This window comes from Haplochromis burtoni, unplaced genomic scaffold (genome assembly GCF_018398535.1).
Source record: "Haplochromis burtoni strain Fernald_Lab_line unplaced genomic scaffold, NCSU_Asbu1 Contig_100, whole genome shotgun sequence".
NCBI classification, from domain to species: Eukaryota; Metazoa; Chordata; class Actinopteri; order Cichliformes; family Cichlidae; genus Haplochromis; species Haplochromis burtoni.
The window spans coordinates 1,419,769-1,432,460 of NW_024582461.1; the positions used below are offsets into that span (position 1 = coordinate 1,419,769).

At 39.8% G+C, this 12,692-nt stretch overlaps 1 protein-coding gene and 1 long non-coding RNA gene across 6 annotated transcripts in view; one reads left to right on the forward strand and one right to left on the reverse strand.

The window, feature by feature from the left end:
* The window catches only part of cacna2d2a (calcium channel, voltage-dependent, alpha 2/delta subunit 2a), a 186,955-nt gene that overhangs the window by 152,673 nt on the left and 21,590 nt on the right, over nucleotides 1-12,692 (reverse strand). The gene's annotated exons all lie outside the window — the stretch shown is intronic.
* Nucleotides 7,944-10,141, forward strand: LOC102305788. Its single transcript, XR_316108.3, has 3 exons — nucleotides 7,944-8,308; nucleotides 8,444-8,603; nucleotides 9,180-10,141. It is a non-coding gene; the product is annotated as an uncharacterized LOC102305788 (long non-coding RNA).

A 12,692-nucleotide genomic window follows, 5' to 3' on the forward strand; every position in this document is an offset into this window, starting at 1 on the left:
GTGCGTACTTTGTTGGTTGTCTACCTGTTTTATGAAGTGTGTAATTGAGCTTTCAGTGTCCTGAATGTAAATGTTTAATAATAGTCTCATTCCAGCCTTTTCTTCATTCTTTCAGCCAAATGTGATGCTACATTTTACAAAGGCCTCTTTTTTTCACTGACTTTACATTACTTTGAGTTCTTACTGTGGCTTTACATAGTAGATTTTTGTTATTTGTAATCATCAAAGTCAACTTCCTTGTTAATTCGTATATGCTGTAATTACAGGGTTTACACAGGAAAATGAAATGTCATCTCTCTCTCTGACCCACAGGGTGCAACGAGAATGAATCAAAAAAATAAATGAAATTAAATCGAGAGCTACGAGATGTGAGATAAATAAGAATTACATAAGATTTATATTAAAACCTACAAATAATGTTTGCTCTTTAGATATAAAAATATGAGCTATAGGAGGTTTCTTAAAGGTTTATACAGCATTAAAGTTCTTTGTATAAACATATGAAGTATACATTAATTATTAAAATGAATCAATAAAAAACCTATAATGTGTAACTGTCCATCTTTATCTATAGTTTCAGATGTACAATCACAGTATACTAATGCGTTATTGCTGAAAATATAGAACAAATGATTAAATATACAAGAAACAAAACTAGTACTGATTAATTAAAACAACTGTACAATGAATACAGTGAACTTGAATGCTTACTCAGGGACAGGCACGACTAATAGTATCTGGCAAACCCTTTTTTTGGGAAACACACATAAGAGGTAACATCCAAAGCTTTTAGCTTCCTTGTGTTATCCTGAAAATTCTGACTCCAAACCATTTTTTGGAGCCAACGCCGCTTGCCATATTCCTTCCGAAGGAAACTCAATTTTGACAATTTAGAACAACAAATTCAGAGAGTCAGAGAGTCAGAGAGACGGCTTCAATTCCCCCGAAGTTGCGTGGCCCAAACGGAGACAACATTCAAGAAAGAGCTGTCGATCAGCATTTGTACAAAGCGTGTGACTGTGCAACAATCAATGCCTTGAACACGAGGGCTGCTCTTTGAAAGGTTCTACAAACACACTATTAAAACAGAGATCAATGCAGGGCCTTCCTTACTATGTTATCATACGACACAGACACGCATGCTGGGTCCTAACGACTGCTTAGTACTCCTAAAAACCAAACAAAAACACATTTAACACAACCTTTCAGGATCAAGGCTAAGACCCTGAGTAATGAGCATGCGGTCTGTAACTGTGCCGCTCCTTTTATTTCACAGCTAAACACTGCTAAAGGGTTTGATTCACAAAAACATTTTTCACAAAACTAAGTGCAGAGAATTATTCCCAATGTCAAAATAATCCAAAATAATCCAGGTTGCCTTAAAATAAACCTTAATTTCAGCCTAAAAATGATCAGTTTTGAAAGGCACAACCTATTTTCTTTCTCACTCATAGCATCAAAATGAATATCTCTGGGACAGAATATATCATAGTTTGTTATCGTAAAGATTATTTATAAGGATGAACCTTGGTTCTCGCTATGTCATCTATATTACATGATAAACTGCAGCTAAATGTCTGATTTCCTGCAGCAAGGCACAGAGCTGTGGAGATATACTGAAGAAAGATGTCACTGTTTCATCATTTATGTCTCATATGTATGCTCGAGTGTTTGTGTGTGGCAGAAATATTTGATGCAGAGCGACTGTGAACCAGCCTGACTGATGGCTGAAAAGAATGATCCTCTTTAGAGCCAGAAAGTTTACGCTTTGGTGCACAAATTTGAAAAGCTACAGTACAAAGGAAAATGTTTCATAAAATGCTCATTCTTCAAGCTGTAAGTTTCAATTTCCACTTTAGTGGCTCTGTCATTGTGGAGTCTTTAAGTCTGTGAAGAAAAAGGCGAGCAGAGTCTGACCAAGACTGTGTGGTTTCCTTTTATATGAGTTATCTGAGTATTATAAGCAGAATGTGGCATTTTTAAATCTCTAGTTCGACGATAACTTGTGGAGATACTTTTACCTGCACAACAATCATATAAAGTCTCTTTTACATAAATTGACTTATTTATTGTAACCATTATTTAGTTTGATGTTTCAGCTTAGTTTGGTTTATAAATGATCCCCTTCAGTCCATTGCATTAATCATGATCCATATTGATGATTGATTGGCCAATGTGGTGGGGCGTGGTCTGCGGTGCCGTGCAGGGAGGGCGGACGCACCTGCACGGCATCCTTAATCACGCCCGCCTAGTTAAAAACACGAGGACTCAGGGGTTGGTGGGTGTTGTGGTGTGACAAATATTGAATAAAATGGCTCAAACCTATGATCCCTGGACCCGCCGTGTCTCATTCACACCACAGCCAATTAATCATTTGTTTAGATACTGTAGCACAACGAAGAGTAGCAGAGAGAGGAAGGAGAGAGGAAGGTCTGTTTGAGCCAAACCCGGACTGCTGCATTTGGCTCTTGTGGCATATGCACCTTCTGGTGCCTCCAGTTACTAGTTTTGTCTTAAATTGTCACTGATTAAAGTCACAAGCAATAACACCATTTCCAAAAACTCCAACACGTGCAACGTTAATAACACTCTTTTCAGGGTTAAATTAAACTAAACTATTGAGGTACGGTCACTATTTCTGCTTTTCTGTTCTACTTCAGTTGGACATATTAGAAATGACTTAGCTGCTCGATATTCTTTACTTATCTATTTTAGAAAGCCTGATGGTGAACTCAACTATTGTGTTCCTAAACCCCTACCACTCCATACCATAGTACCATTTTCAAATTCAAATGAATGTATTTGTGGAGTAATTATTACAGCAATCCATGCATTTTCTGCTTATCCAGTTCAGTTGGGCTGAACATACAGTGAGAGGCAGGCGACACCACAGTGAGACAGACAACCTCTCATACTTTCACTTACAGTAAGTTTACAATCACCAGTTAACCTAGTTAACCGAACATACATGTCTTTGGACTGCGAAGGAAAACAATCTAACTACACACAGGCAGCTGGTTCACTCAAACCCATGACGACATAAAGTTTTGCAAAATCATACACTGCATAAATACATCTTAACCCTTTAAGACCTACCATAGAACCAAGTCCTCCAGGGCTTATATCATATTTTTACATGTTGTAGTGCCATTTTTTGGAGCATTTCAAGTTGATATACATCAACACAACCATTATAGCCCAAATTTTAATAATATGTCTGCATTAAGTTTATAGTAATTACATAAATTGCAAAAAAGTGCAATAAACTACAAAAAAATTGAAAATCGTTTTTGTTTTTTTACCATATATTTCTAGTTAGAGAAATTTAAGAGGCTTATCCCTCAAAACTGTAAATAGAAAAAAGTTGCACAAAATAGTTTCCCACCACAGGAAATTTATTTTAAGTGTCTTCATAGTTTTATTTTTGAAATACACCAATTTTCATATACTGCAGGAAAAACGAAAATAAATATTATACTGCAAATTTGCAAAAACAAACAGCACATGCATCAAAATAAAATATTTCCAGCAGTGCAATTTTTGTTCTATGCATCCCAGAAATGACACAGAAAGTCATAAAGTCAAACATAACTTTTAAAAACACCAGTAAAGGCTCGCTAGGCCCTGATTGTAAAAAACTATATTTCCGCAAAATGGCGTCACTTCCGGTTTCGGGCAGGTCATGGCGGACCTGCGATAGTTCGCGCTGATGGACGTAGGAAGTGTTACAAACAGCTGATCGGATCGGCAAAGCGTGTTTCTGGAATATTATGTTTTTGTTGCTGCAAGTGCTTTTTATGCAGTTTTTGCAAAGCTTTATGTGGAAGGAAACCGTGACCTAGGACAAGCTGATGGCATAAGATGTAAGTACAACTCCTCCGGTTTCATATGCAAAAAAAATTATTGCGCTAGCTTATGTGGTTGCAGTGCTACCGGGATTTTAAAATAGTTAAGCAAAACAGAGCGTGCCTGCTCCGACCGGCTTTAAAGGGTTAAAATCTCAAGTTTTTATAGCGTAAAGTCAAAAAATATAAGATAATAATAAAATACACCATTTTAGTATCTAATGCTTCAAGGTCATAGGTCAGCGTGTTGTTAGAAAAGCAGGCGGATGTCAGCATGTAATAAAAACATCATTAAACATCAAAGTTTTAGTATAGCCTTTGCCTTTCAGGGGTGAGTTGCTCTCTGAGTGCGCTTGTTCCCACTGTCGCCAAGTGCTTGCTCACGGGGGGGTCGTCTGATTGTCGGGGTTTGTTCTGTATTACTGTAAGATCTTTACCTTATAATATAAACCACCTTGAGGCAACTGTTGTGATTTGGTGCTATATAAATAAAACTGAACTGAACTGAATCAGTGCTAAGCACCATCCCACCTACTGTTATTATGTGACTTTAAATGGATTCTTAATGGCCTGAGCATAGTTTAACCATTTAGCAAGTAAATCTCTCCCCCCCAAAATAATGCATTTTTTCAGCTGTTTCACAGTAAAAGCTATATTAAAGTGTGCCGTATACAAAAAGAGAAGTGCGGAGTTGACCTCAGCCTTGCCTATCAACTCACACAGAGGCTGTATAGTTGAGTCACAAAGAGAACTGTGACTAAAAGCTGCTAATTTGAGTGCAGCAGTCCACTACATACAGAGAGACTCTAGCTGTGTTAGACACATGCCTTTTGAGACACCAGCCAACTGTATCTTAATGGCATGAGAGCCATAGAAAGAAGTGACTAAGAGCCAGTTTGAAAATAGACATGCAGACGTTGGTATGGCAAAATAGGAGTGACTAAACCCCAGAGTGAGTCTGGACCACGGAGCTGGTGTGCAGCTTCCATGTCTGCATGTCATTAGCTCATATCTTCTGGTCTCGTTGGCAGTGCTCAAACGCTAAGGTGTCCCAGCAGAAGGCTGAACTAGTCCACACATTTAACAGTGAATTTAACATTACAGACCCCAGAGGCCATACGGGGTTTTCATCACTAGGATTTCATCACACACACACAACCTCTTGAGCTACATTCACTGTCAAAATCTCTGCAAAAAATACACCACACTGGTGAACAAAAAGGGATTTCACTCTCAGTCTTCATGCTTCCAGATTCTTTCCTCATGTACACAAACTCAGATCTAAGCTCCACCCAGGCACATATATAAACACATGCTTCACTACACTTTTTTTTTTTTATCCTTGTGTCTATATCATATGACGAGGCTCAATCAGTCCTGGATGGACTATTCATCCTCCAAATTTGACACTGAATCCTACCCAATAACAAACAGCTTCATCCCTTTTCCCGCTCTGCAGACCATCTTTATCTGGAACAGCTACAAACACACATGCACGCACGCACAATCTACAAATGCACCTAGATCAGTTGAGCTGAGTGCACCTGAATAATTCATATCAGGAAAAATTTACTACGAGCCTTCATTATGAGCAGGGACAAATGCTTGTTTTGTATGGTACAAGAACTATGAGACAGCCCTTCAAAAAAATGCCACCCTATACGCAGTGACCCATTACCATATTATTGGCATGCAGAAGTAAATTACACCAGAAATCAGCCTGAAATTAACTCCGCAGAGCTGTAATAGCTTTTTGCATTCAAGAAAAACACAACATGACACACGGGAGCCTCAAACTAATGAATGGCATTGAATATAAAGCAAATGGCCTGAAATCACGCCAACGGAAGAGGCAACAAGTCGTGCTTCTGGTCATCTCCTCTTTTAGATATCAAAATTAACTTTAAAGGTAAAGTATGCAACACTTTCATTTAAAAAAAAACAAAAACCTAAACAGACCGATACAAAAATAGTCCCTCTCAGCCATTACTCACAGCCCACTCAAAGTGCGTATGCATATTCATCTAACGAGACTCTTCCTTCTGCCTCTGCTGTCTCCTTTCTCTCTTATTTTGCTCTGTTTTGGACATTGCTGGGCTGCAACCTTTGCTGAGAGGTTGTGTAACACCAGGCAGCAGCAATGTCCAGGCTGTGAGGGCAGAACAAGTAGAAAACACTGCAACCAGGTTACACATGAGCCCATATATAAAACAATCAATTTCAATCGCCAGCACTGATTAAAAAAATAAGTTTGACTATACAGAAGCTTTTGAGAATCCTGCTCACAGTATTTACGACCTCAGTAAACAGTTTATGATCTCGTTTTCTACGTTAAAGTCTTAACTACAACACAATGTTTATATTGTCCTAAATTATGTTTCCATATAGAACAGAACAGGTGACTGGCAAGCTGCTACCTTACTTGTTAGACGCCGACAACCAAAGTGTTTAAATAGACTTACAGCTGGTTAAGTCCATTTTTTTGCGTACGGTCTCTGGTTACATGACTGTCTCTGTCACTGCAGTGCTCTCTGCCTGTGTCATGAATGTATAAAGAGCTGCGTGGCCGCTCGCTTGATGCTGATTGCAAACACTTACAGAGCGGAGAAGCCACAGTGGACAGGATGACGGCGAGCGCCTCGGATGCATTCACACAAAATCCGGCAATGCGAAGCCTCGCTGCAGGGCAGTGTGAAGGTTTGCAGAGGTGTGGGTGTTTGTATTTCTGTTTTAGAACGTAGCCACTCTCAAACGAGCAGAAAATTGTTTAATTCTCTGATTCACTGCTTTGTTCTCCTTAATGCCGTTGCTTCCAGTCATTCGCTCTTTCATTTGTTCAATCACTGCTCGGTGAGCTGTAGAGCGCAGACCTGTACTACAGGTTTTATGTTTCTGTACTATGAATGTGGTCCAGTTCGTACAGGGGTACATCACCATGGTAACTAATGCTCCAAACCTAATCTGCTTATGTTCCTGATTAGAGATCAACAGGTATGCAATCACTGTCTACTGATCAATCAAATCTCCAGGAAACAGCATCACCGTTCCTGGAAGTTCTCTTGAAATTCCCTCTAATGTCTCTGTGTTTCCCAGATGAGGATGAGTAATAAATACAGATTCTTGGATGCAATTTTATTCCTTCACTGTAAACTCACACGTTGCCAGCTTTTCTTCCTGCCTTCAAATTGGCTATGCTTCATTAAAATAGTAGCTCTTTCATACTGACTGAAACGTTTAAAGCACACACATTCAAACCATGCTGTCAGAGTAATATTCTGGGTATGTTGAACTTGTTTTGTAGTGCAAGGTCCAGGTTTGAATGCTGAAAATTCCTTCATAATATCCCTTAAGGTCAATACTACTGATCATTAAAATAAAAGAAACAATAGGCACAAATCTAACTTTCTACAAAATACTACAAAAAAAAATCACTGATGCATTCCTAGAGCACTTAAGGTGTAATTTATCCTCAACTTCTACAACTTATCTCACCTTGAACTACACAGTGACGTACAAGAGCTTTCAAGCACACCCTTTTCAGTAGCTCCATTTGCTTTTACATCAGTGGCCTTCATCAGCAGATGGAATTTGCTCAGCTGTCATCGAACTGTAGCTGTTAAATGTTTCCATTGCAGGTGATTTTCATCTTTGAAAAGCGCTGACGTAAATAACACAAAGAGCAATGGCTAAATTCCATTTAGCTGCTTTGGCTTTCAAGTCCTGGTGTTGTGCGAGCTCGATCATTGGTTGAGCTGGTTCACAACTTACTGGATCGCTGAGCGTGCCCATAAATAAAAGACAAAAAGATTTTTTAGAGTGAAGCAACACTGGGTTTCAGGGAAAAAAGAGTGGATTTGTTTTCAATGATACATTAAAATAACAAACTTGATCATAAATGTTGAAGATAATTAATGGGTAATGGAATAATTGGTCAGATGACCATTTATGGCTTTAAATGGACTGTGCAGGTATACAGAGGCCCATATTCCACACAGCAACCACCCAGTGGCACACTGTGTTACCTAATGCAAGTTTATCATGTTAAAAGGCTAACTGATCATTAAAACAACCATTTTCCAATTATGCTAACACAGCTGAAAACAGTTATGCTGATTAAAGGAGCAATAAATGTGGCTAGTTAAGTGTCTGGAGCCTCAGCCTTTGTTGCTCGATTACAGTCTTAGAATAGCCACACAAAAAAGGAAAAAGGAAATTTCTAAAGAATGGAGGATATCATATAACACTGTGCACTAAGGCCTGGTGCACAACTGAGCACAAGGTCAGGAACATTAGTTAGTTTGAGACCGATGTCTCACAGGTCTTACCTGAAAAACACGAGTTATGAGTGAAAAGGAAATCCATGAATCCTTTCTTTTGAGGAAAAGTTGCAAAGGACAAGAAGAGAGACTTTTGCCAGACTAAGATGTGGCTTTTTCTTTTTAGTGGAGTCACCTCTTCACAGGGTAAGGTCTATTCTGAGCATTCTGAACTTGTCATCTATGCTGGCCCAGTGGGCTTGTTCTGGTGAAACCTCACAGCTTGAAATCTTTTTCATGGTTTGGAGGATAGGTTAATGCGTTCTTTGTGATATTTTTCAGGCAGCTTTGCACAGCGCCAGTTTTTTAACGCGTGGCAGCAACTGTAGGCAGCGTATGTGCCGAGGCTGTAATTCGTCTGTAAGTGATGGAGGCAGCATACACCCACAAGTGTTCTAGTCTAACCTGACATGCTGAAGGAGGAGGATGCCCACAAGCACAGGTAAAAGTTAACAACAACCCAACTCATTGACAAGAAAGAGTCAGGGATGAACAAAGGGTGATAACTAGAGCCTGTGGAGCGCAGACCTGTACTACCATAGGGCTCTCACCCTATGGTAGCTTGAACACCCTGGACAAGTAGCCAGCCTATGTAGGGCTAACACAGAAAGACAAACAACCAGTCGCACTCACATTCATACCTGTAGGCAATTTAGAATCGCCAGTTAACTTAACCCCACTAACTGCATGTCTTTGGACTGTGGGAGGAAGCTGGAGTACCCGGTGAGAAGCAAAAACAAGGAGACTCGGGGGGGGGGGAGGCCCCGGCCGTGTGGTGGACCTTCTTACTGTGAGGCAACAGTGCTAAATTAGTTTGAGAGAGATGTCACTGAGCAGTGAAATGGGCTAAAATGGTTGCAGCAGTTAACAGTATATAAATGCTTAAGCTAAAGTAATGTGAGTAAGATTTCACCTTGTAGTAACGTTAGTAGGCTGCTCGGAAACCACCCCAACACTTCAGTCTGTGTCCTGTCAGTAAAGTACAATGTTAACATTTCCTGTTCTGTTCCTGTTCTAGAAATGAATGAGGTCCAGAATTTTTTCTCTTTACAACATGTGTGCTTCAGTGACCAGCAGAAAAGGCCAGACTTCTGAAGAGATTCGGTACAAAGAAATTCACACCAGAAATTCTGAAAACTGTAAAGTACTTTATTTTGTATAGCTTCCCTCTTTTTCACAGAAGCTACTTTGTATATATATATAAATGTGGAAGTTGACTCTTGTCTGGCTGTAAAAAAAAAAATAAAATAAAACACAAAAGAATTATTCCCTCCCTTGAAATTAAAATGGCAGAAAGAAAAAAAGTTACTCACTCCTGGCCCTGGCTCCACTGTGCCTCTGACTCACTCCTGGTGTCTAAACCAACCAATTATCATTCCTCATGAGTCCTGTGTTAACCTAACCTCCTAAACACAAGCCAGTCAGAGTCACTGCAGAATTCCCAGAATTCCTGTAGTCTTTTCAAAGTAAAAGCCACAATGATCCAGTTTTACTGTCTTGTTCTGAAAACAAAATGACCAAAGTCCAGACCTCATATCTGGATCCAGCCCTGCCTGCACTGTTGGTTTAATTTAAACATATTCCATTATTCTTATCTCATCGTGACATATCTTAAACTGTTCTTATCTTTCATCAAAAACTACGACTATCATTGCTGGATGTCATCACTTGCTGTATCATTTCTTGGCACTTTCCCACAGATGCTTGAGTCTTGTTTTTGTGTTAGTCTTCAATCAACTCTGAGTCCAAGCTTATTTTTTTTCACCGAGAGTCAATTTTAATTTATTTATTTTTAAACATTCGTCACTCCCGTGGAAGCACTTTGGAAAGCTGCACCTCTTCTGGCTTCCTCCTCAAACCTCAGACGCTATTATTCAATTTCCTACAGTCAGGCTTTCTCCTTATTTCTTGCGTAGAGGTGCAGGCTTCTCTCTTACAACATCATCACCACTTCCTCTGCTTCACCTAGATGTAAGTGTGTTTCCTTATATAGAGAAATGGAGGCGGAACAGTATGCAGATAGCATGCAAACTGTATGGAGAATGTACCAGGCTGAGAGCAAAACAGGTGGGTATGCACATTTCATAAATGCAACAATAAATTTTGCATGCAAACATTATTTTATTTATTTTTGCACAGGTTAAGAATGATTCCATGCAAATATTCATAAATAAGGCCGTCTAACTTGGAATAATGAGAGTTAAGTTGAGCCATATTATCCATTTTGTGCTCTTTTTTGTGACTCTGTCTTAACCCTGTAAAACCTGAACCATGAAGTAATGGCCAGAATTTTTTTTTTTTTTTTTTTTTACACCAAGTGTTTATTAAATCTTTTATCAATTATATTTAAAAAGAACAAACTGAATATAAATGTGCATATATGAGTTTTAATTTGTATCCTTTTTGCTACATTGTTTATCTTAAACACACAAAAACCTATAAGGGAGTTAGTGTTATGATTCAAAAATCACACTGATGATGTGGAGGTCTCAAAAACCCATGTGTCAAATATGATGTACTTGGCGCAAGAGGGCTGACTAATACATGTTTAAACAGCATTTTGGTAAATATAAGTAAGACACATAGACATATTATAGACATGACTAGAAAGTCTGTTATGCACAAATTTGAGTGGTTTTATGTAATTTTACATATGTTTGCATGTCAGTGAGGGTGTGTAGTATGATCCTGTCTGTGTGCTTACATGCTATAAATATGGATGGGTGAACGCATATGTGTGTGGGTGTATCTGTATTAACAGTGGCCCTATACACTGTTAAATTTAGCTGTCATGGAGAACACTAAGAGTATGACAAATAACCATGAGAAAAGACTTCCTCGTATAGTACTTACAGCAGAGTGTGGGAGTGTGGGTGCAGGTAGCACAGCAGGACGAGGTAAGGTCTCAGTGGATTACTGAACAACCTCTAAAGGAGACAATAAGAGGCCATCAGGGGCGGAGAGGGGAGAGGCTAGATTAATGAAATATGAATGTGTTTACTGAACAGCTGTCATGGCAGCCTACTGATGGCTCAGGGATATTAAAAATACACGGCGCAGCTGATGGCTTCACCTACACTTCAGCGACCCCCGCCATCTTCAGAAACTACTCTAATCAGCATACAAACTCATCGCAATCACAATCACCCACAGAAATGATCATCATCACACTCTTCATCACTATTCCCATCCTCACCATCAGCCATCGCCTGTTCATCTACATTATCGCTTTCATCGCGCGGCGGAATCACGCCGCTGCAGGAAATTGAAGTCGGCCAGATCAATAAATACAATATAAAATTAAATTAGCTGCCAAGATGAGGTGAAAATGTGAGAATAAGTGTTTGGAGGCAAAGGCAGAGGTAACGCTATCCAGTCGAAACAATCAAAAAACACATTTCGGACACAAGCAAACAACGCGGTGAGGCGACAGGCTTCCTGTTATGGATTTATGAAATGAGTTAAAAGAGGTGAGCCACATACTTTGATGTTTGTACCTGTGCGCGCGTCTGTGAGTGTGTGTGTGTGTGCGCGTGACCATGACATCATTTCTGCAGTGTCTAATCAAGGAGAAAGGGAGCCAGCTTTTGCAAGGGAGCTGTAATGTAAACACAATTGACCTGCTTTAATAAGAAAAAACACGATACTTGCACTTTGCCCACACTTTCACAGAGACACAGAACACCTTCACTCCACCTGCGATGATACACAGCCTCACCACCTGCTAAAACAGATCCCAATGTATCTCCGCTCTTTTGAAGTTTTATCTTTTCTCAGTGAAGGATGGCGATTCGCTGCATGGCAAAACTCCATCTGTTCATTTCAATATGAATGGGCATGTAAGTTTGGTGCCGCTGGAGCGGCAGAGATGTGAAATTGCGGATGGCATGCAGAGCGGCCCCGACACGCAGGGTTAATTCAAAACGCCTTTGATGTCTGCCTGCGTGTGAAATGAGCTGGTGGTCCAGGGTTCACTCATACACATGCCAGCACATACATACACGGTCGTACGCGCATACTCATCACACCTAAAAAAAGAGAGAGAAAAACTGGAGGGACCACTGATGTGGGCACGTGAATCCAGCCACACAGTAATCAATCAGCTCATATCGCATATTCTATAGCGCCAAAACACCATCAGAAACTCTGCCTCGCTGTGTTGAGAAGCAAATCCATTGCACTCTTCAGGATTTAACTCTTGAGCATCCCCAAAACATTCACTCACATACCATCCACATGACAATGGAAGCTTAAGCAGCCTGTAGGCAACAACAGACGGCTGGCTTACACACACAATACCTGTGCAAAGCAGACGCAGCTGCACAGCAGTAAATGTCAGGATGAAATTTTAACTGTCGTACACAAAACGTATCTGATTAAGCTCTTAGGTGTCAGTAACCCGAATCAAGCATTTGTTGTATTTTTCCCTCAAGCACTTTTATGATTTATTTCTGCTTCGCCAAAAGTTACAGAGCCTTTAAAGTCACACCTACACTGTCATTAATGTAATTATAACTCACAATAAACGAAT